Source organism: Cygnus atratus, chromosome 15 (assembly GCF_013377495.2).
Source record: "Cygnus atratus isolate AKBS03 ecotype Queensland, Australia chromosome 15, CAtr_DNAZoo_HiC_assembly, whole genome shotgun sequence".
NCBI classification, from domain to species: Eukaryota; Metazoa; Chordata; class Aves; order Anseriformes; family Anatidae; genus Cygnus; species Cygnus atratus.
Window position 1 is genome coordinate 7012246 of NC_066376.1, and position 22180 is coordinate 7034425.

The window sequence follows — 22180 nt, forward strand, 5'->3', positions numbered from 1 at the left end:
AGCTCCAGCTCGGAGCTACCTGCCAGCAGAAGCCTGAGCGGATACAGGCCCTGGTGCCGAATGGAGCGCTAAGTTGTGCACTGTGGTTTAATCCAGAGAATACCTACAAAAGCACAAGCCCTGACAAAATAACATATCTCCGCTCTTTCCCAGGCTTTATTTCTGTCATGAAGGCTATGTTATTGTGTGTGCTGCTTAGCAGATTTACATAACACTTCTCTTTTTTAGCTAAAAAGTTGTACATTGGCACCTAACAGAGCCCTGATTTTACAATCCCTCCAAGGCTCCTTTAGGCTGCCCCAGCAGCTAAGGGATTTTCTTGTAACCAGTAAACCTGGTATTCTTATCTCCCCCCAGGGGTATCATTTTAAAATTAGTTTCTTTATCTCAGACAGGAAGAAATATTCCACAAACAATCTCTGGACTGAAACACAAATGCCTGGTATTTGTGGAAAATGGCTCCTCCTGGCAGGGGGTGTCCTGAGAGAGTGGGCTGCTCCCTCATCCCCAGTCCTCGTGAGGAAAATGCAAATCAAAACGTCGTGACCTCTCGAAGGCTCCCATCAGTAACTAGCAGGAATGCTAAGAAATACCAAGAGTTTAGTTGCATGTTTTCTTTGGTAGGGCAATATTGTGGATATCACTTCTGCAAATAGATAGGTACACGAGTAAAAGCTGGGCCCATGGCAGAGATGGGCAAGCAGCCTAAACCTGAACGAGGCTTTCTGCAATCCCATCCATAGCGTCTCTAAGCTAATAGCATGGATATGTCATCCTGGATTTCTCTCGCAATGTGAAAATAGATGAGAAATACGAGAAAAACCACCCACTTTGTTTTAGCTAATTGTAGTATCATTTATGAGCAAGCTAGAAGGCTTGGATGGAAAGACTGATTGACAAGGAGCTGATCATCCTCACTTTATCACTACAAGAGAGCATATGAGTTAATATTTCAGGCATGATCTGAGGTGGCAGCGGGTAGGCGAGGTGCTAGAAATGACACTAATGCTATTCTGACAGGCTGTGACTTTCTAAGTGCATAACTGAAGGGTTAGGCTAAGCCACAATGTTAGATTCGACAGTAATGGCATTGCTATAGAGTGAAACAAGAGAAGTTTGGAACGAGTTGGCTAAAACTCTTCCCCTTTTCGCAGGCACTTAACCTAATACATCTGAAATCCTCTGGCAGGTTCACATGTCACAGGAGGAGAGGGATGAGAAATGAGGATTTCGGATCTTACTGATTCCAATGGGTCTGTTTTCAAGGAAATATGCTAAAAATAATAATTTTTAACTGCAGCAATAAATAACCTCTACTTGGAATCATCCATTAAAAGAAAGACAGACTGAAATTCTTTTAAAAGTTCAGCACTACACAGACAAGGGATTCTAAAAATGCTCTCTGACAGATCCCAGCCATGTTTTATCCTTTCTCAGAGACATTCCAATTTTCTTTTTTCTGGTCCAAGGGTAATTATACTCAAATCCAACAAAGAACACTTACAGCACCTAAAAATCTGGCCCAGTGCTTCCTCTAACTACCAGGGCTAGAGAAAACAGCCTGAAACATTGAGCTGAAAGCTCTTCTTTTGACTTCGGTGGTGAGTAATTCATCCTAGCACTAAATCTGAACTTAAAATCCATCAGCAAGGACTACAAAAAGACAGAGCCACGTGGCCAAACAGTTTCTCAGCCCTGCTGAAGACTACGAGCCTCTTTACTCGCATCTGATTTCTAAGCGCTCGTTCTTCGTGTGTGAATCACTGCGGAGCGGGACAGCTGGTCCCACCTGGTATTTTCCCACTATGAAAACATGATGCCCCACATTTCCTCATTCTAAACAGCACAACAGCCAAAAGCCAGGCTGAAGGGTAACAGAAAACATCAACTGCTAATGCCTCCTCCTTACTGCAAACTCTCAGCAGTGCCCACTTTCTCAGTTATGCCTCCTGCACTGCTGCTGGGTGCCAAGGGGTCTCAGACAGACAGACAAAATTACCAATTCGAGAATGTTTTCCTCCCTTTTCACAGGCTTGCACAATGTGTTAACCAACCCCGGGCAGGTTAGAGCAGACCATCATCAATGTGTGTATCCCCACATGCTATAGTGAACCCCTTTTTGGGAACAGGCAAGTGGAAAATAGTGTCTGGTTCTGACAGTGAAACAAAATGCAATATGCTGAAGTAGAGGAGTACTTCAGAAGCAGCAAAAGCACTGATTAGAGCATGAATCAATTTGCTATCTTTGAGTGCTACAAACAGGGGTAGTAAATTGAAGCCACCACTGTCACAGCATGGTTTCACTTGTCATATACCAGGACCCGAGGGAAAAGCCAGAGGAGCACCCAAAGACGAGCTCAGAGAAACACAATAGGACCATAATTTTAAATAAGGATAATTCAGAGTAACATAATAGGACTCTGTTTCAGAAAACCAGGGCTTTGTGAGTACGAAGCATGTTTGCCACCCAGTAACTGCCTGGAGGGAGTTTCTAAAAGGCCCTGGCTCAAGGTGCTGAGTATGGCCTTCCTGGCTGACCAGGCCGCAGTCCAACTCCGATTCAGTCACAAATGGCACAATATTTCATTCCTCTTCTGACTCAAATATATTCATGGAGATGAAAAGTAAATTAATAGTCAGAAACATTTTCCCACTGTTTTAGTGAAATTGCACTTGTGAGGAATCTCATTTTTCCGACTCTCTGGCATCAGATTGGCTCCCCAAGCGGCTGCTGTGGGTCTAATCCCACACGGCTTCATGAATTTATGAGGCAGAAGTCAAACAAAGAATGGAGGTCCCAGATTCTGCCACAGTCTCTTAGGCATCGGAGGCAAATCAGCTGATCTTTGAGAGCTTTAGTTCACCATCAGTGAAATGGAGCTACTACTATTCTGCCTATTTTTACCATATAAATAAAATAAAAATACAAGTATAATCATGTATGACAGTATAACATAACATACTATACTATAAAATATAGTACTGTATGCATATTTTACTGTGTAAGTTCACTTTTGTAAGACAAAATGCAGCCTACTATCCATTTATTCTGTTACTCAAAAACCACAGAGACACTAATTAGATATTTAGATCCTGGCATAATAGCAATAACAACAGCTCTAAATTTATTACCAAAATCACAAGAAACCTGAATAGTCCCTAAGTATTCCAGCAGAGCCTAATAAATAACTATGAGAGCAGCAGGGGCAGTAATTAAAATATGAAAATGTAACATGAATTTCAAAAGCCAATTGCAATGCAAACTCTTCATATGTGGTGCACAGAAGCATCCTACAAGGGTCCGGGAGATTGGCAAAGCGGATTAGTAAATACAGGCAACTGCACTGCCATGACCAGAGCATTTCATCTGCTGTGGAAATGCAAAGCCATCTGGAGTGACAAGCTGGAGAGAGCAAAGGTCCTCCAGGCCTCTGCCAAGTTTCTACAAAGTGCAATGAAAATGATGAAGCAGAATATGAATCGTTTAAAAGCAAAACTGTATTAAGAAGTGAATAAGCATCCACTCAGATTTAAATCGAGGGGATGAGACTAACATAGTTAATGATTAAGAATGGGATTTTCTCTCTCAAGTACAACCTCTGAAGGACAGGAAAACACACAGCCAGGCTACTCCCTACCCCTGTCCTCAGCTGTTTACTGAGGCAAGTTCCCACTCACATCAGTGAGATCCAAAATATACAGGGTGAAATCTTCAAAAGCATTTAAATGTATTAGCAGCCAGCACCCTTTGGACTTTTTGTGTAAATCAGGCCATGTCTCATTTTGGACAATTAATTAATGGACATAATTTTTTCCAGAATAAATCCATGGAGAAATCAAATTCCTTTTATTTCAGACATATGACTTTGTTTTGTGAGGACACTGAATGAATGAATAAAGGTCTTTTGCTGCAGAACAGCATGGCTAAAACATTGGGGTAGCAGGGAAATTACTTATTTCCTGATTCAAGTCAAACAGATGAGGCTGAAATAACTCAGGCACTCTACACCACTTCATGCAAATGCCCTCAAAACCATCACCAGGACTTTGAGATTCACTTGTGTCAGTCCTAACCACTAAGCTATCACTGCAGTCAGGAGTACCAAAATGTTCAGCAATAAATTGCTGCATTGTATGACACGTAAATCACATTTTTGGAAGCAAAGGACAACCGCTGGGGGAGACATAAGAGATGCTGGTACCCAACCTCCCCAACACCACGCCTAAGGAAGCATTGGCAGCATTCTGCCTTTGCTCAGATTCTGAGAGCTCAAGGCACCGTCTCTGCAGCAGTGGGCACCAGGAATTCGGTGTACCTCGGGAAGGGAGAGCTCAGACACAGCTGCATTGCAGGGATGAGCATTCGTCCTATCTGCGTCCAGATGCAACTCCTACACAGCCACGCTCTACTGATGCTCCTGGGAAGAGATTGCAGCAACAAGACTTTCATCACATCAAAGCTGCAGATCCTCTTTCTCAAATGAAGGCATAAGAGAAAGGCTGTATCCAGAACACAAACTGCAAAGAGAAATTATCATGGCTGCAGGCAGAGGCAAGAAGAGACTCATGCTGTTCCAAGTGAAACCTCCCAGCACACATAGGGACGGACAACAACAGACTGCGGGCTCTCGCTGGGACTGCTCCCCCAGGCAAAGCAGGCCTGGGGAGGGTGGCATAATCTGTATTAAAAACAAGTAAAATGCAATAATCAGCAGGTCTGCAGCGCTGGGAGGAAAGGGCTTGGTGCACAGTAACAGCCCTGGCTCACATGGGAACAGGGAGTAGGCACACAGGGCAGCACACAGACAGCGTGAGACAGGCAGAGACAACGCGCTGCTCTCTGCTCTGTGCCCTTACCGAGGGGTTTGACTGCTCCTCCTGGTAACCCTAACACGACGGGTGTTACAGAGGAGACGCCGGCTCCAGAATTTAGCACACTGAATTCCCGAATTTGTTCTCAGTGTGCATTTAAAATGCATTCAGAGAAAAGAAATGTGGAAGGAGAAACGTTCAAAATAAGTATGTCCAATATATCCCTCACGCTTATAAGCGATGCAGCAGCCTAAGGCTCTGTCTGACAGCAGCAGCCTTTCTCTGTTCTCAGTATTTATGCCAGATCAGACAATGTCAGTGAGTTCAAAACAAAAGATTTTTAGTCCTTGAAAACTAGCACCATGTATTTACTAATGGCTACGATGACAATGTTAGTAATTCATTTTCTGGGAAATTCTTTTTTTGTTCTCATTCCTTTGGCTTGAGATCCCTTAATATATTGGGGGTTGGTTTTCAGCTTTTTAAGCTCGTAAGAATATATTTGTGCTTGTGCTTCGTTACTAAAATGTTGATGTGGAATTTTTAAAAGTGCTCCTCTGCACAAAAATTAAAATAGGCTTCTGACACAATCAAAGCACGTAATCTCCTGGTTTTTTCATAAAAAGAAAAGTAATCAAAACTTAGTTTCCAAATATTGGGGGGAAATGGCTTTGTAACTGAAACAGCCTCATTGCTGAAAATGTTCTGAGTGGCTCCAAACTTCTCATTTGTTCTCCAGCGCTTTCTTACACAGAATAGAGGACCAGCTCTTTCACAACTGTACCTTTTCAAAGTACATTGCCTTCTCTCCTGCTGGATTTTAACACAGTCTGTAAAACCATGGCCGTTCCCAACAGAGCACCACACAGCTGAGTAAAAAACTGGCTGAAGAGACTTCTGCCCACTGAATTCACCTCTTGGAGGAAAAAGATAAGCAACCTATCAACATTCATCAGAAAAGCTCTGCTGATGCATACGGGAGTCTCTTAAACATATTTCAGAATAAGTTTTGACATACGAAAACCCAAAATGGGCTCCTAGAATAGAAATATTTCAACAGCTCTTCAAACTCAAGTTGAAGTTGGCCACAACACACAGCTATCGCCTTCTCTCCTGCTAAATCCCTGCTTCCAACCTAACCACAAATCACTGTCATTCAGAGCAGTGAGGAAAGCAAACAGTTCACTCCTCTGCTAGTACGCTTCTGTTTCATTTATTTATATATTTACTTATTTATTTGTACTAAAGTCATCCTGTCAGTTCTCTCGCATTTTTGCCTGGCCTGTGTCACAAGGCCATCGAGCCCAGCTGGCAGGCATGGCCGTGAAGATGAGGACCCTTAAGAGAAATACTGGACACGCCATCCATCCCCTGCTTCTTGTGTTTTTACACAAAGGACACCAAAAGTCAGGCATGAAGCACTGCTAAGGGTGAGTGCCAGCTGCCTTATTACTGCTCCCTTTCCTTTTCAGCACAAACTCAGCCATCAATAGGAATATAATGATAAACATTAGGTAGGTAAGAAGTTCCCAGTTACAAAGCATTTGAGATAATAACATGGCACTAATGTTCTCTGATGAATAAACATCGTTATCCTGCTTTCATACATGGGAAAAGTGAGCTGGGAGAGGGGATTCATCTGATTTTACTGAGAAATCCCACCTCCTAATCTGGTTTGCTATAGCCTTCCCTACGAACAGAGAAGCGAAGGGGAATGTTTTAGGGACCCCTTCTGTAGACCCTAAACTACATGATAAGCATATAGCGAGGCAGATAGCCTTATCTCTTCAAGAAGCCTCTTCTTAACAAATTGACTTTTTTGTTCATTTTGATCTTTCATCTCAATCACAGAAACTCTCTCTCAGGAACTGAAGTTACCTGGAACTGGGAGAAAATGCTCTCCATTCTTCAACTGTGCTGAAAGCTTTGCTCCTTTAAAATTCAAGTAAAGCAAATTTTTTTAATCTAAATGATTTTTTATCTTCTTTCTATGGCTGGTACAGGCACGTCCACTTAAACCACCCTCCAAGTTCAACATTGCTCCTCACTGTCCTGACAAGAAAGTCACTGCAGCTGGAAGCTGACTTGTCAGGTCCCACATCCCAGGATGATGGGGGAATACTAAAAATTAGAAATTCACTTCAGGAGAGATTTCAGACCTTTTCCCCCCTGCCTCTTCCTACAGGGACTCTAAGAAATCTGCACTGCAAAACACCTTATCTAAGACTGTGTCAACTCAGCAGAATTGCATGAGACTACAGAACTTTTTTGCTGATTACTCTGTAAAAGCGTCACTTCTCCTGGGTTCCCAAAGGTAATTAGTCAACAGAAGAGTGATTTTTAAATATATTTTTTTTCTGCATGGCTGCTGAACCAGTTGCACTCTCTTTCTGCTTTGAAGTCTGTTCCTGGAGACTCGCAGGAGTACGTTTTTAGAGCTCTTCCCTAAGCGGTGGCTGTTCACGCTCAGCGACTTGGGTAGCCTGATGAAAAACATCCACCTGCTCCACAGCGATTCCTTGAGAACTTCTCATCCTCCTCTTACTCAATATTCAGATCGTAAGCCAGTATAAAATTGGGCACTTGAGTCAACCACAGAGCTGCACAAATTTATAAAAGCTGAAGATCTTACTCCAATTTTTTCATACATCATGACATATATAATTTCCTCTCAATTCACTGAATTAGTGGCTTCCTTTTTATCTCACTTCTAACAGATTTAGCATTCTTCCCAGTGATGAACCCTTCCTCCAGCCTGAGAGAGACACATAACTGAAGAAGGTGCTACACAATTAGGCAATAAGCAAAGTGAGAGTACAGGTGTTTTGCAGATGCAATCAGAACACATCCCCTGCATCACCTTATGAAATAAGTTTATAACTGTAAAAACTCTATATTGCACATGTTAACCATAGTTAATTGCTTTTTTTTTTCCCCAGATTTTAACCCTTCATGAGAATTAATCTCTCTTTCTGTATGATATTTGTAATTTCCTCTGAATAAGCCATTTAAAACGCATTCCAAACCTGCAAAGCCTGGGGATGCACAAAATACCCAAGGCAAAACCAAGGCAGTTCTGGGCATCTAAATCTCCCTATCACAAACATTACAGCAGAGCATCACACTAATTAACAATGCAATATACGTTAGTCAATGAACGGGAATCAGGAACAATTTATTTTATGCTGCTGTAAGTGCTAGAAACCAATTAAAATTATATCTGTGAAATATAGGTCACATCAAAACAGTCTGTGTCAAACAGAGGTCACATTTTAGCACTCAAATGCGTAGCTTCAAGGTCACAGGACAAAAAGAATGCTTTTAATTAGCAATTAATCTTACAAAACTATAGTTTCTTGTTTAACAGCTGTGTTTGTGTACATTGATGGAGCTCGGCTTTGGAGATAAATCTTAAGCTATTAAAAAGGGGTAGGCAGGACTTCGTAGTGTTTCAGAATGGTCTCTCCAGATGGGAGACCAATTCATCTGCAGAAAGAAAAGAGCCAGCACTGGTACGTATTGTACATATGAGCCAGCTTGGTTTGGACACACGACGTGGAATTCTGTTTAACATTTCTCAAGTGAAAACACAAATCCCTGAAGGAGGGTTTAGAAAGAGCTGGCTGCTTTCTACTAATCAGTGCATTAACAAAAAGCAGTCACTCATAAAACTTTTGTGATCTGCCTACAGCATTCCATACGCTGCTTTCAACACCCAGGAGATCTCTCAACAGCTTCTATCAGGTGTCTCTGCCATGCAGTATATAACGTAAATCATAAATCTTGTAAATGTTGGTTACAGCTATGCCCTACTGCAGGGAAATTGGAATGCATTTAAGAGGAATATTAAACCTGTAGCCCTATGTGAATTCTTGGAAGTTAAAGAGTTTTTAGGGGTGCAATCATTTGGCATATGCGTGTTGATGCAAGCCACCTTTGGGAAGCATCTGAAGGGGAAATTCTCATATCCATCTTCATCGTGGATATATTCCCACAGAGCTGAGTGATGGCAATCTGCCTACACCATTGAGATTTGGTCCCTCTGCCAGGAGAGGCTCATGGAGCACTTCCCTCATCCCACTGTACTTCCTCTGCAAGAGAGGAGCTTGTCCTGCCCATCTCCAAAAGGCAATATTGGAATTACCAATAATTTGCACTTTCACTTGTGTTTCTACTCAAAGTTGTAGCAAGTGCCTTAAGTGCCCAAAATAAACTTTTACCCTCTCTATAAACCCTGGTAACTGTATAAACAGATGCTCCAGATGACTAAAAAAAGAAAGGAAAAGGAGGCGAAGGAAAAAAAAAAAAAGCAGCAGACAGTGGTTCCCAGCTCCCTGCAAGACTCTGCTGCCCTTCCTTCCCCGGCTTTCTATCGTTCTAGCCTCAAGGAAGACATGACAAAAGTCTTCAAGGTTAACTAGACAAAGAAAAGGAGAAGAAATAACGAGTTTAAACTGCAGCAAGAGAGATGTCAGTTAGACAGCAAGAATATATTTCCAATGCTAACGAATCCCTAAAATGGATTCTTACAGAAACAAGACTCTGTGTCACTGGACGTTACCAAAAACAGGCTGGAAACTCCCTGTCATGTAGAGCTCAGCCATAGAGCCTGCCCTGGGGCAGAGATGTGACTGCATGACCTCTAAATGTTCCTTCCTGTCCCATTATCTTCCAAATAAGAACGTATCTATAACCTCGAAATACAGCAATTCAGCTGCAAAACACTTCAGGGTCAATTCTTTTGCCTAGTTGTTCTTTCAAGACATTGTGTCTTCCCAGTGCACTGCTGTGGACTCCTCAGTTGACAGTAAGGGTCAAAACGATACCAATTCTGCCTTCAACAAGAAAAAAGAAGAGGGGACTGATGGCAAGATCTTCCTTCAGTGGTTTCCACTCACACAAAGTCCCTGTGGGTTCCCTCAACTTTCAGGTTAAACCTTTATTTCCTGCCGTACCTTGGAGTAAGTGTATGGGACCTTTGCTACTGATGGTACTGTTCCTAGTAAGTGGTACCATCAGATGTTTGGGAGAACAATTCAGTGTCAGTCCCAGCTTCTAATACAAGGAAAAGAATTCTGCTATTAAAGAACACGTTAGGCTACCTACTTACCTACACCATTTCAAGGCTGGAGGGATAACTGAGGAAGTTTGCTTGTTCTTCCTCTACTTACTATGGTAAATCAGAACAATAGATCTGAAATATTTCACTGTTTTGTCCAGAAGTACTACGGCTTTGTGGTGAAGAACAATCACTTTCAGAACACCTGAAATACACCTCGGCGTGCATATTTGCATCGTATGCATACATATTTGTTAGCTACTGCAATCGAGCTTACTCTCCCATGAAAGTCTGCCACTAAGCATATGCAGTCAAAGGAATTCACACTGGAAGACAAACATCTGAATACTTAAATCCAGCAGCTCTCTGGCAATCCTATGTTCTTCTGTGGCATTTGAATATGAATCACTTTGGTGTTGTATCAAGCCCTTAATGTTCTTTTAATGCTGAGTTTCTCATCTGAATTTCACTGGGACTTATTAAATGCAGGGTTTTTCTTTCCCTCTCTCATATCGACATGATTACGGTAACTATGAATAATTATGTGCATAGGGTAAATATGCTAATTGTTTAATTGCAACATTCAAGTAAATCCTGGCAAACAGAGGCTGTTCTCAGGGCAGACAGGACACACACTGATAGGTACAACTGAACAAGAGGCACTCTAGTTATTAGTCCATTATTAGTATTTAGCAAGAAAACATAATAAAATTTATCTATCATCCACATGACCCTTTCATCCAGAGGCCGGATGGTAAGCCCTGCTGCCATGACAGTGGAAGTGGATAGAACACCTGTAGTAATTACAAAATATCTTTGTCCAGTGGTATCATCTGTGTGCTGGAAGCAGGATGACTCGGAGGTTAAATTGGGTCTGCTTATTAAACTTACCAAACCTGCAGAAGGCTGACTGAAAATTTAAAATATTATCAGTTATTATTTGTCTTTGTGGTGAAGGCCAATTAGGAAAAACTAAACCAAAATTGTACTCAGTTAGTGAGAGGGAAACAAAAATAGGGACCAAACCTCTCCAAATTATGGTGCTTCACTTCTTTGAAGGAGGGAAGAGGGGGCAAAGACACCAAAGAAAGAAGTGCTGTTTCCATTTCTGCCAATGACTTGATGTGTGATGTTGGATTAACTACTCTGTGTCCTTTATTTCCTTTTCTCCCTGCTTAGATTGACATCTGTCATCATGCATTTGAACATCAGCCAACAGATTGGGATGTTGTACTCACTTGGGTGTCCCTGCGCTGTCATGAGTTGCATTCACACAACACAAAAAAAAAGAAGTTGAGATTTGTCTGATAAAGCTAGACATGACTTTCAGGGCGGGGAGGAGGGAAAGGGATTTACATTTGTCTTTAAAAAATGACAGGATCCAGCTGGGAGTGAGTTTCCAGTTCATGAAAAAAAGAAAAGAAAAAAAAAGGAGGAAAACAAAAACAACAACAACAACAAAAAAACAACCCTTTAGAAAGAACTAATAATGGAAATGATGCTGTCAAAAACTGCAGTGCTACTGGGACCTGCTGGAACACTATGGAAAAAAAAAACTAACCAAAAAAACAACAGTTGGGTTTATGGATAGTATTAAAAGGATGATGTTGCCCATTAAGGCCTTCGTTCATGATCCAGCGGTAGATTGGTTGGGATAAAGTGCAACTTAGCATCCCAACCTGCTATTAAGACTGTGGAATCGTGTTCATTCTGACACAAGACAAGATCACTGGACTCTCCCTCAGTGGGAACACTGCCAGTGGTCTTTAAGATAAAAAGTTAGGGGATCCACACCTATTTTGTATGGAGAACAGCTATCACTAGGCATACTTCATTTTCTTGTGCTCGTGATGAGCAGCAGACCCTGCAGCATATATTCCTTTACACAGATGAGATGTGCAAGCTTGGTCAGATAGGCAAGCTTGCAGCTCCAGAAAAAGGGCCATGATTTTGCTTGAGAATAGGTCAATAACAGGTGCAGAAGGTATAAGGCTTAACATAACAAAGCTCTCAGACATCTCTAAATCCCTCCCCACATAAAGCAGCTGGTACAGAATATAACATTACCTCAAGGAGCCTGGTTATTTATGACTCTTCATCTTGAGGCACTCAACTCTGGACATCTTTGATTGACTGCTGAAATAACGGGTGCTCAGGATCACTATGAATCAGACCTAAGTCATCTAAAACTGGTTGTATCTAGTCAGAGCCTTTTAGGCTGTTGGTTCCTGTTGCTATTTCTTGCCATATTGCTAGTTCATAGATGCATGGCTCCTAATTAACTTAACGTAGGTGTACTACATACCCATGCCACAAAAGATCTGAATCTGTTTTTAAATTATCGCTTAGATTGGGTCACTGACAAATGAATTTTTATGTTCTATCAACCTCCCTGAGACCTAAAATATTACACATCACAACGATGCCATTATAACCTCTGGGATCCAAGCCAAATTCTCTTATTGAAAACATATATTATGTATTAAACTAGGGATCCCTCTGTGTGACTGGCCTATTTCCATAATGTTTGGCCTACAAAGGCCCCAGAAGAAAGCTGAGTGAAGCTACCTGATGACCTCTTCTGTTGACAGCCCCTGTTGCTCATCACAACTGTGTTTGACAGAACACAGCACATTCTTTTAAATATTTTATCCACTCAGTGATCAGGGGTGAAAGAAAGAACTAACAAGAAATGACAAGTGAAATAACTACATTTCTGGACCTGACAACACTCTTTATTTTTAATTCTACCAGGGTTGTGGATAGGCATTAAGGTATGACTTTGATGAGAGATTAAATAAGTGAGTTTAGGATTTGAATGATATTATACCCACCCTGATCTGAGAGTTCATTTGGAAACAGGAGGGAGTGAAAGAACACAGGCCAAGAAATCTGGTGTTTCCTTACTTTGCATCAACTGCTCTTTTTTTGGTGTGAATTTACTCTTGTAAAAATGCATTCTTTTCTTCACAAAGACACCTAACAAAACATAAAGAAACAGACTATAATGATGATAGGAAAAGGTATCTAACTACATTAAACAAGTTACAGTGAAATTTCCCAATAAAATATTTCCAAAAAGAGTCCTGGACTCTGTCTCTGAAATACCTAAACACTAGGCTGTAGTAATACTTAAACCAGTAGGCTGTAAACAGTTTGATGGATGTTTCCATAGAAAATGATTCCAAAAGACCTTAGTACCCTATTAATGTAACCCGCTCCGAGCGGCTGCTGGGCTGCAGCCTGGCACAAAATTCCAGCCTGCAGGAAGCAGAGCTGGTACAAACAGCCCCCTGGCACATGTGCCAGCTCCAGCCTGTGGAGTTACAACATTTAAAAAAAAAAAAAAAAGATTTCTGGACCATAAAGCCAACCCATTACCAAATTAAGGGAAAAGTTTGAGATGTTCAAGGGAGATAGCAAGTGCCTGCCCTGGATGTGTTTGCGCTGAGCTTGCACTGACACATCCCATGCCTTGGCTCCGATTCCAGCACCCAGCCCCTTCTGCCCCCATCGCTGCCCCTCACAAAGAGACGAGGTTATGGTCATCTATTGGTGTTACGGAAAGCCAGTGAGAGATGATCAGAAATGAAGACAATGCTTCCTCGGTGGTTGTGCTGAGCTCCTGCTACCTTCAGTGAAGCCTGCAGCTACCTAATGACCTGACAAAGCAAATCATTAGCAACATTTCACCTAGCTCTTAAAATATTTTCATTGTAAATGACTTTCACATTAGATGAATGCCCGTTGCAGAAAGTAATTACCCTTTCTTTGAACCTGTATTTCAGAAATTTGAAACAACAGAAAAAAAATAAAGACAGAGAAGAATAAGCACATGCTTTTTATGATGCCCCCATTCCCCCTCCCTCTGCTATCACATTGGTAGGAAAGCACGGGACAGGTAAGCAGCCTGGATTTGCAGCAGAGCCCCGCTCAGGGTTCAAGGAGACTGCAGAAGACGTCATGACCGAGAGGTAGCTCTCACCAGTCATTTCTTTAAAACCGCTCCTCTGACACATCCGAGTTGACAGGACAGTGCAAGTGAGCTGGGGCTCGGCTTGGAGCTTAAAGCTCTAAGGGCACGTGCCAAGAGCCACTGTACACGGCTGCTGGCTGTAAATGCATGCCCCATGCAAAGCAGTGGACAGCAAAGCCCGATTTATACAATTCATTTAAAATATGCACCCTAACTGAAGGCTGAGTTCTCTAAACTGCTTGCTTGTTATGTGTCCCAGCTAAGCTGAGTGTGAAAGCTGACGGGAGATGAAGCCACAGGATCTGGGCTGACATTTACAAGTTCTCAGGCTCTCAGAAAACAAACATCCACTTGTTACTGTGCCTCAGCGAATTATTCATCTATTTTTTTCTGTATGGGTGTCTGCTGAGACATCCAAGCTAAAATTAGTGCAAATACTCTTCCTGCGTAAGCATACGTACATGTATATATATATTTCTGTATGCACACACATATATTTAAAAGGGAAAGGGAGAAAATGGAAATGTCAATTAATAACAGTGTCTTAATTCTTTGTTTTAAATTCATTCTGTGCTCATGCACCCTGGCTTTGACTCACAATACGAAGCCCATCTGTCTGAAGAAGATATACCCAGATGCTAGTATCAGGACAATGATACAAGACTGTGCCATTAAAAAAATAAAAGACTATTCGCTGCACTAAGAAGTCAATATATCTCTCCTGTGAAAGAGTGTGTGTGTGTGTCTCTGTATAGGATTTTTCTGGGCTTGAGAGAAAGCTATTACAGACAATGAATCAAAAACAGAGCAACATTTATCAGTGCTTTCTTTAAAAGAAGAGAGAATAAAATTGGCGCTATCATAAAATATTTACATGTGTGTGGTTTTTTTTAATTACAGTAGAGAGAAGAAAATAGGACAGAAAAGGAAGATGATGTTCAAACCAGGCCTTTGAAAGTGATTTTCTTCAGTAAAATTAGAAAGCAAAAATAAAGACTGAGGCTCCACACGTGTTCACGAGCACTCAGCTGCACACCCAGCCCTGAAAACTTTTGCCAAAAGCTGTAGGAGACACCAGCTATGCGCAGAAGGACAGCACAGCCCTTCCCGAGGTCTTACACATCCCCCCTGGAGCCTGCGGTTGTGCTGCACCTGGCTGGCTCCTGACCCGATCCCAGGCACTCAGAGGGATGCAGGGATGAGCACAGCTGGGAGCACACACACGCAGAGCCATGTCCTGGGGCTCCCTGAGCATCCCCAGCAAGAAATTTGGTGCCTCCAGCACAGGCAGCACTAAACCCACAGCTCTGGCTAGCAGCCAGCCTGCTTCTCCTCGTGCCACCTAACCCAGCACATCCCTTGTGATCCTCGACCCCAAAGGCAGCAGAGGCAGGACGGGGCAGGCAGGCAGCCTCTGCAGTGGTCCAGACCTGGAAATCCCAGCTCATTGTCCCTGAGGTGCCCCCAGCCTGCACCTCAAGGAGGAGGAAAGCTGATAGGCACCATCTACATCTTACAAATCTAGCATTGGTATTGCTGCAGTCATAAACAAAGGCTTTTTTTTTCTGTTGGGTTGAATTGATTTCCATGTGTTTAAAGCTAAGCACAGGTATCATTGGGTGCAGGATCATGGCATTAATTCAGAATTAAACCCCTTTGGATTTTAAGCTGCTTTCTCGTTTCTATGGGTATTTCTACCATCTCTGCTAATTGCACCCAGTGGATTTTTCTGAAAGTAGAACTTTATTTTGGAGGGCAGAAAAGTGTATCATGTAGACTTTTTAGAAATTTGAATTAAAAAATAAAATAAAACGCAACAAAACACAGTTTAACTTAGAAAACTCTGCAAGTTTTTCTACTCAGCCACCTCCAGCAGTTTTTTTATTCATTTTCTAACTCCAAATCCTGCTCAGAACTGCTATTTTCAGAGAAAAGCTGCCACATACCTGATGTAATTCAGATACTGCACTGCCAAAAGTGTCTTCAAAGTGCAGATTTGAGCAAAGAACATCCTGCAAAGATTTGATGAGAAGCTTTTATACTTAAGCGATAGCCTTTGTGTTGTGTACAAGAAGAAGGAAATAGCTATTCAGGTAGCAAAACAGCAATCTATTATTCCCCAGAAAGAAAACTCTGAATATGGCAAAGCTGATGAGCAGCACAAAAAGCTGAGTGGCTCACTGACACCTCCCGGCTGCCGGGTACCACGTCCCCAATGCTCAGCCTGACGCCGCTTTGCTTTCCGTGATGGATATTTACTCTTCCTCATCCCCTAAGTCTGCTCTCGACAACAGTAAGATACGTGTGGAAATGAAAGTAAAGGGCACCATAAGGACTAGGGTACTTTTAGCTGAGACTGGGTATTTTCCGAGACTTATATTTAATTAGAGTTGGAGAGTGTCTCCAAAAAGGTGCGTGTGTTCTCTCCTCTCTATTCTCTGTCACATCGCATCTCTGCTCAACACAATGCAGCAAACCCTGGGAGTGATTTGTGGAATATATTACCATAGTTTAACTCGGTGTGCATAACATTTACATGCTAGTGCTGTAAGGAAAGGTGATGGGTCAGAAGAAAATGGTTGATTAAAAAAAAAAAAGTTGATTAATTTCAGTAGCATTGTTTCAAAAAAACGTATTGGAACAGAAAACTTGACGCACGCATTCCAAATATCTTAATTAGGCAAAATGAAAGGAACGGGGCTCTAACTGTGATCCTCTCTGCACAGCCATGGATGGCTTGCACAAAGTTAGGGAACAGTCAGTGATTTTCTTAATGTGGAGCTCTTTTTCAGCTCACATCCTACGCACCCTTGCTGGGTCCTGCAGCTCAGCTGCCTCTGAAGCTTTCATCTTCCTTTGTTAGGTCACCTGGAATCAAAGCAGGCACGTACTGACGTGTTTTCCTCTAGAAGGGTGGGCTTATGGTTGAGAATATGCTTTTTTCTTGGACTGGCACCCATGGAGAGATGCAGCGGTTTTCACCTGAGCATGACAAGGCTGAGTCATATCCAAACGTCTGTACATGACATGCATCTAGGAAACCATTGGTCCCACAGTGAGACTGATGGCTTTTTGTTCAGTCACCACAGTTGTGGTGCCAAAATTACCATCCAGCATCATCGGCTGCATGGGGAGGGGACAGTCACAGCCCCCAGACCAGGCTGAACCCTCCTGGCTTTGCTACCGTATACAACAACAGCAATCCATAAAGGTAAACACCAACGTGGCCTGAATCACTGCCTCTCTCATAATTTGTGCGCATAATTGTGTATAAAACCCCAGTCACCACTCCCTGAGCATCCATCACAGCGTTGCTGCTGCTTTCCCAGTGGGTTGTTTCATTGTGGTGGAACTAATTGACCTCTGACCTGTTTATTGCTTTCCTGCCACCAATTTAGCACCAGTTTATTCATCAACATCTGGTGGTCGGAAAATTGTATTTTACGTTATTAGCTCTCAAATGGATGGCTAATGCTGCTTAATGGGGCAGTTATATGCTATTATGGATTCATTTTTTCTCATTTTGTTAATGAATGGAGAATCTTCATCAAATAAATATTTGCCAGTTGGCTTAATATCAAAGTCGCTAATTGAAAACAGAAAAAACGTTCAGCATGCGGCAAGGTGAACGGTGGTGGTATGTGAGTTTTAAAGAAGTATCAGTTCTGCCACACTGTACTTGCACAGAGGCCAAATTGGCAATCAAGTGATCAGTATGAGAAAGGTTGAGCAGTATTTACATATCATCTCAGTAAAATGCTACTGATTTATTTCTCTGGTGCCAATACGCAATATGGGCATAGCTTAAATTGGCCTAATTTCCTGGCTTTTTCGAAAGAAATGGAAAAGAGAAAAATATGGAAATAAACAATCTTGGCCTCGGTCCTAAAAGAAAATCTGATTTCCCTCATCCAACTGGCACAATTGCATTTTACAATGGAAATGTGCATAGGCGGTATGACCTGGCATGCAGAATTCATGAAATCTCTCCGCATAAACATGTGCATTTGAAGTAAACACATTCCGAGCCAACAAAGTGCAGCGCTGGACTGAGAGCAGGCTACGGCTCAGCATACACAGCTCGGGGCTCAGTGCCTGGCTCAGCTCTGGGGCAATTCAAGGGAAGGCTTTCAGAAGAAATCTCCCATTCTAAGGGCCAAAGAGTTTATATACTTTAAAAGCGTGTGTTGTGTTTTTTTACTGCACACTAACATATGCACGTATCTATCGTTGATTGCTTTCTGCAATTACAGTAACGCCAAGTGGTGTCAGCTGGTAGTATTCGACAGCACACAAACACTGCAGGTTTTCTTATAGCAAAACCCTCATCTCCTCACTTCTAGACCCTGCAAAGACCTGCTTTGGGAAGTGTCTTTACAGAAAGAAAAATAAACACTGACTTGAAGCATTAAGTTGAACATTTCGTTTGCAGGTCTGGAACTGGCTGCCAGCCCCATACCCCACATGCTCACAAGTAACTGAGTTTTACCCCTGAATCAAATATTGCTGCTCACGAGCCTAAACTGACACACAACTTCAAGTATTCTTTTGCCAGAGTGTGAATATGAATGGGAGTGAAATCTAACCCACATCACTTGCATGCTACTGCCATGAAAAGGTTCACAGAGAATGCAAGGAACGTATTTGACTCTCCCACATGATGTCCAACACGATGCTGTGATTTTTAGCACGAAGGTTTTGGCACTTAGCACACTTCAGCCATGCCACGTTATCAGCAGAAACCATGTGCATCTTGAGGCAACACAGTAAGCGCCTAACAAACACAAATTATTGTAATAGTGCCTTTAAAATGTGAAGATCTCTATTTTTCCCAACCCAAATAATTCCTGTGATTTCAAAGAGAACATTGTCTAATCTAAAGCTACTGAAGCACACAGAAGCTGTGCCAACTCCAACTTATCCATTGGCTTCACGGACCATTAAATAGCACAGATGGCACCATGAATTATTTCTGAAAACGTCAATACGTTTCTAATACCTTGGGCATGATTTCCCTAATCTCTGGGTGCACGCTCCCTGAACCTGGGTCCCAGCTCGGCTCCCGAATGTCCCCTTTCTCCATCTCACACTCGGTGAGATGGAAGTAGCTGGCAGCAGACACAGCCAACAACTGTGCAGCACAATAGAAACTTCAACCCACAGAGAGCCCTAGATGCTACTGGAATTTTACTGCTACAGCTTCCAAAAACTATCAAGGGTGCTGAAAGCCTGGGCTGAGCACTCCTCCAGCAGTAGGAAAGTATATCGTAAAGAGTAAACACCAAAGCCCAGGAAGTCATTATAAAAGCATTTCTTTTTATTTATTTTTAGAGCTCTAATGCACTCTTGAGTGAAGAAAATAAGAGAAAGAGAATAGAGAGAAAAGGGGAAAAAAAAAGCAGTGTCAAGTGGATTTATATGGGTTCATTCTGCTGCACTTGTTTGTAGATCTATTTGCACACATATGATAAAAGTGCAGAAGAATTAGTGCTCCACTAATAGTGATTATTTGAATTTAATGTAGAAGAGTCACGAAGCCATAATTTCTGCAAAGACTGTACAAAACTACTATATATACACCGGGTTTCCTATTTTTAGCCTGGTACTCGAGCACACCAATATTTTTGGCCTAGACTAATGCCTCCGGTTCATAAACCATTATTCATTAAGACATACAGCTGCTGAATAAGGTGATCTTTTCCCCTTCTCCTTTTACTTTTGGTACTAAATTTTAACAGAAACTCAGATTTTCAATGTTTTGTATGTCTCTATTTTACATACAATTCCCTTATGGCCGGGAGAATTAGGTTTGAAGACCTAAGAAAAAACAATGGTTTTCATTTCAATGGACGAGAAGCTTCCTTCATCAGAGTAGAGTGCCCTCGCCACAGCAAGGTGCTGGGATATGAGGCTCTAAATGATGATTTAGTATGTGTCCTTAGCTCAGATGCAGCTTCAAACCTCTTGTAACAGACCCCCTGTAATTGTTTAATGGCTGATGCAAAATTCACTTCAGTCTAAACCTCACTCTGATCTCCACCAGTCTGATGTAAACCAAGACGAATGAGCCAGAGTTTGCTGAGGGACAGATCCAACTTGACTTGTATCTAAAGGGCAGCTTCTCCTCAATTATGTGGCTGTTCAGAAATACCCAAGAGCATTTTTTCCTGAGTTTGGAATCTGTAAAGTCTTCCCACGTAAAGCTTTTGTTGCAAACCTTCTGAAGAACAGTTGTCAAACTGTAAAGTGGATCTCTGTACTGCCTTTCTTCCAGCGTAAAATAACTTTCTTCTTGCAAGACAAGTGTCTAACTTGGAAAAAAAAAACCCTGTATGTTTTGAAACACACAACACTTTAGCCAGGAAAGATCTTTTCTTTATGGAGATATAAAATATACTCTCTTGCAACAAGCTTGTAGCTTATTTATCATTCCCAGGTGGCTACTGAAAACTCCTTAAGCGTTGCTTGATAGACTACTGATTCTTTTCTGCCTTCCCAGTGTAAACTGAATATATCTAAGAGTGGAATATATCAGCAATAAAAGATGTTCCTCTTTTTGAGAACTATCAAAATAAAATATACTTGGGAGGCTTTGAAGTTAAATTTAAAAAAATCTTTGGGAAATTGCCTTTCATTTCTGAGAGCACAATTTAAATTCAACCTGAAGGTTTCCACGAGACACCTCAGGTGCTCTCTGTTTCAAATTCAGTTGATTAAAGTTGCCTTAAAAGATTTGCTGAAGAATCAGGCAGATGTAATTAGAGGAGAGGTAGCTAATACTATACATAGATCATCAAAGGATAAGTATGCACAAAGGAGATAAAGAATCTCCACACAATTGTAATAATCTCTGCAGATTACAAAAAATAAAAATCGCAATCATAATTAGGAGAAAGTAATGAAAGTAATGAGTACGTGATCCAGCTTCCCTCGGTATCTGATGACTGGCACAGGGTTTGCTGCTGGAGCCCCTCTGGGAGGGAGCCCTGCTGCTTGGGCTGCCGGCCCACCCATGGCATAAGCGGCACATCCCGGAGCGCTGAGATCCACAAAACCGTATGGAAATGTGTTGTGGTTTAGCCCGGCTGGCAGCCAAACACCACACAGCCGTTCGCTCACCCTCCCCCCTCCCTCTCCGGGATGGGGGAGAGAAACGGGAAAGTGAAGCCTGTGAGTTGAGATAAGGACAGTTTATTAAGACAGGGAAAATAATAACAATAACAATAATAATAATAAGAATAATAATAATAATAGTAATAATGTGTACAAAGTGATGCACAATGCAATTGCTCACCACCCGTTGACCGATGCCCAGCCTATCCCCGAGCAGCCGGCCCCCCCACCCCGGCTAGCCACCCCTATATATTGTTCAGCATGACGTCAGATGGTATGGAATACCCCTTTGGCCAGTTTGGGTCAGCTGTCCTGGGTCTGTCCCCTCCCAGCTCCTGCTGCACCCCCAGCCTGCTCGCTAGCAGGACAGAGCGAGAAGCTGAAAAGTCCTTGGCTTGGTGTAAGCATTGCTCTACAACAATTAAAACATCGGCATGTTATCAGCGCTCTTCTCATCCTAATCCAAAACATAGCACCCTGCCAGCTACTAGGAGGAAAATTAACTCTGTCCTACCTGAAACCAGGACAGATATCCACCCCTTATTCCATACCATTTATGTCATGCTCAGGTTACACTCTTTCCAATACCTTCTAATTAGTCACCATTTTCATCTATGATATATAGCAACCATGGTAGTGATGACATACAGTGTTATATGATAATTAACATACTACAATTCAACTCATGGGCTATTCTCACCCAGTATTAGGTCCCCTTGAGGTACACACCGAACCTCCCCATTCTTTTGCATTACCCACCAAGTGCATCCAGGTCCCTGGGCAAAAGCAATCCCACGAATGGGCTTGCCTTTTCCTGAGGCAGGAGTAGCCCAGACTGTCTTACCCAGCATGTTTCTTACGTGCACTACAGGAACTTTATCCCCTTCTACAGTGCGTAACAGGTTTGATTGGGCAGGTCCAGCTCGGTTGGCAGATCCTCTAGTATTGACTAACCAGGTGGCCTTTGCCAAATGTGTTTCCCAATTTTTGAATGTCCCAGCACCCATCGCTTTCAGTGTAGTCTTTAACAGTCCATTGTATCGTTCAACTTTCCCGGAGGCTGGTGCATGATAAGGGATGTGATACACCCACTCAATACCATGTTCTTTGGCCCAAGTGTCTATAAGGTTGTTTCGGAAATGAGTCCCATTGTCTGACTCAATTCTTTCTGGGGTGCCATGTCGCCATAGGACTTGCTTTTCAAGGCCCAGGATAGTGTT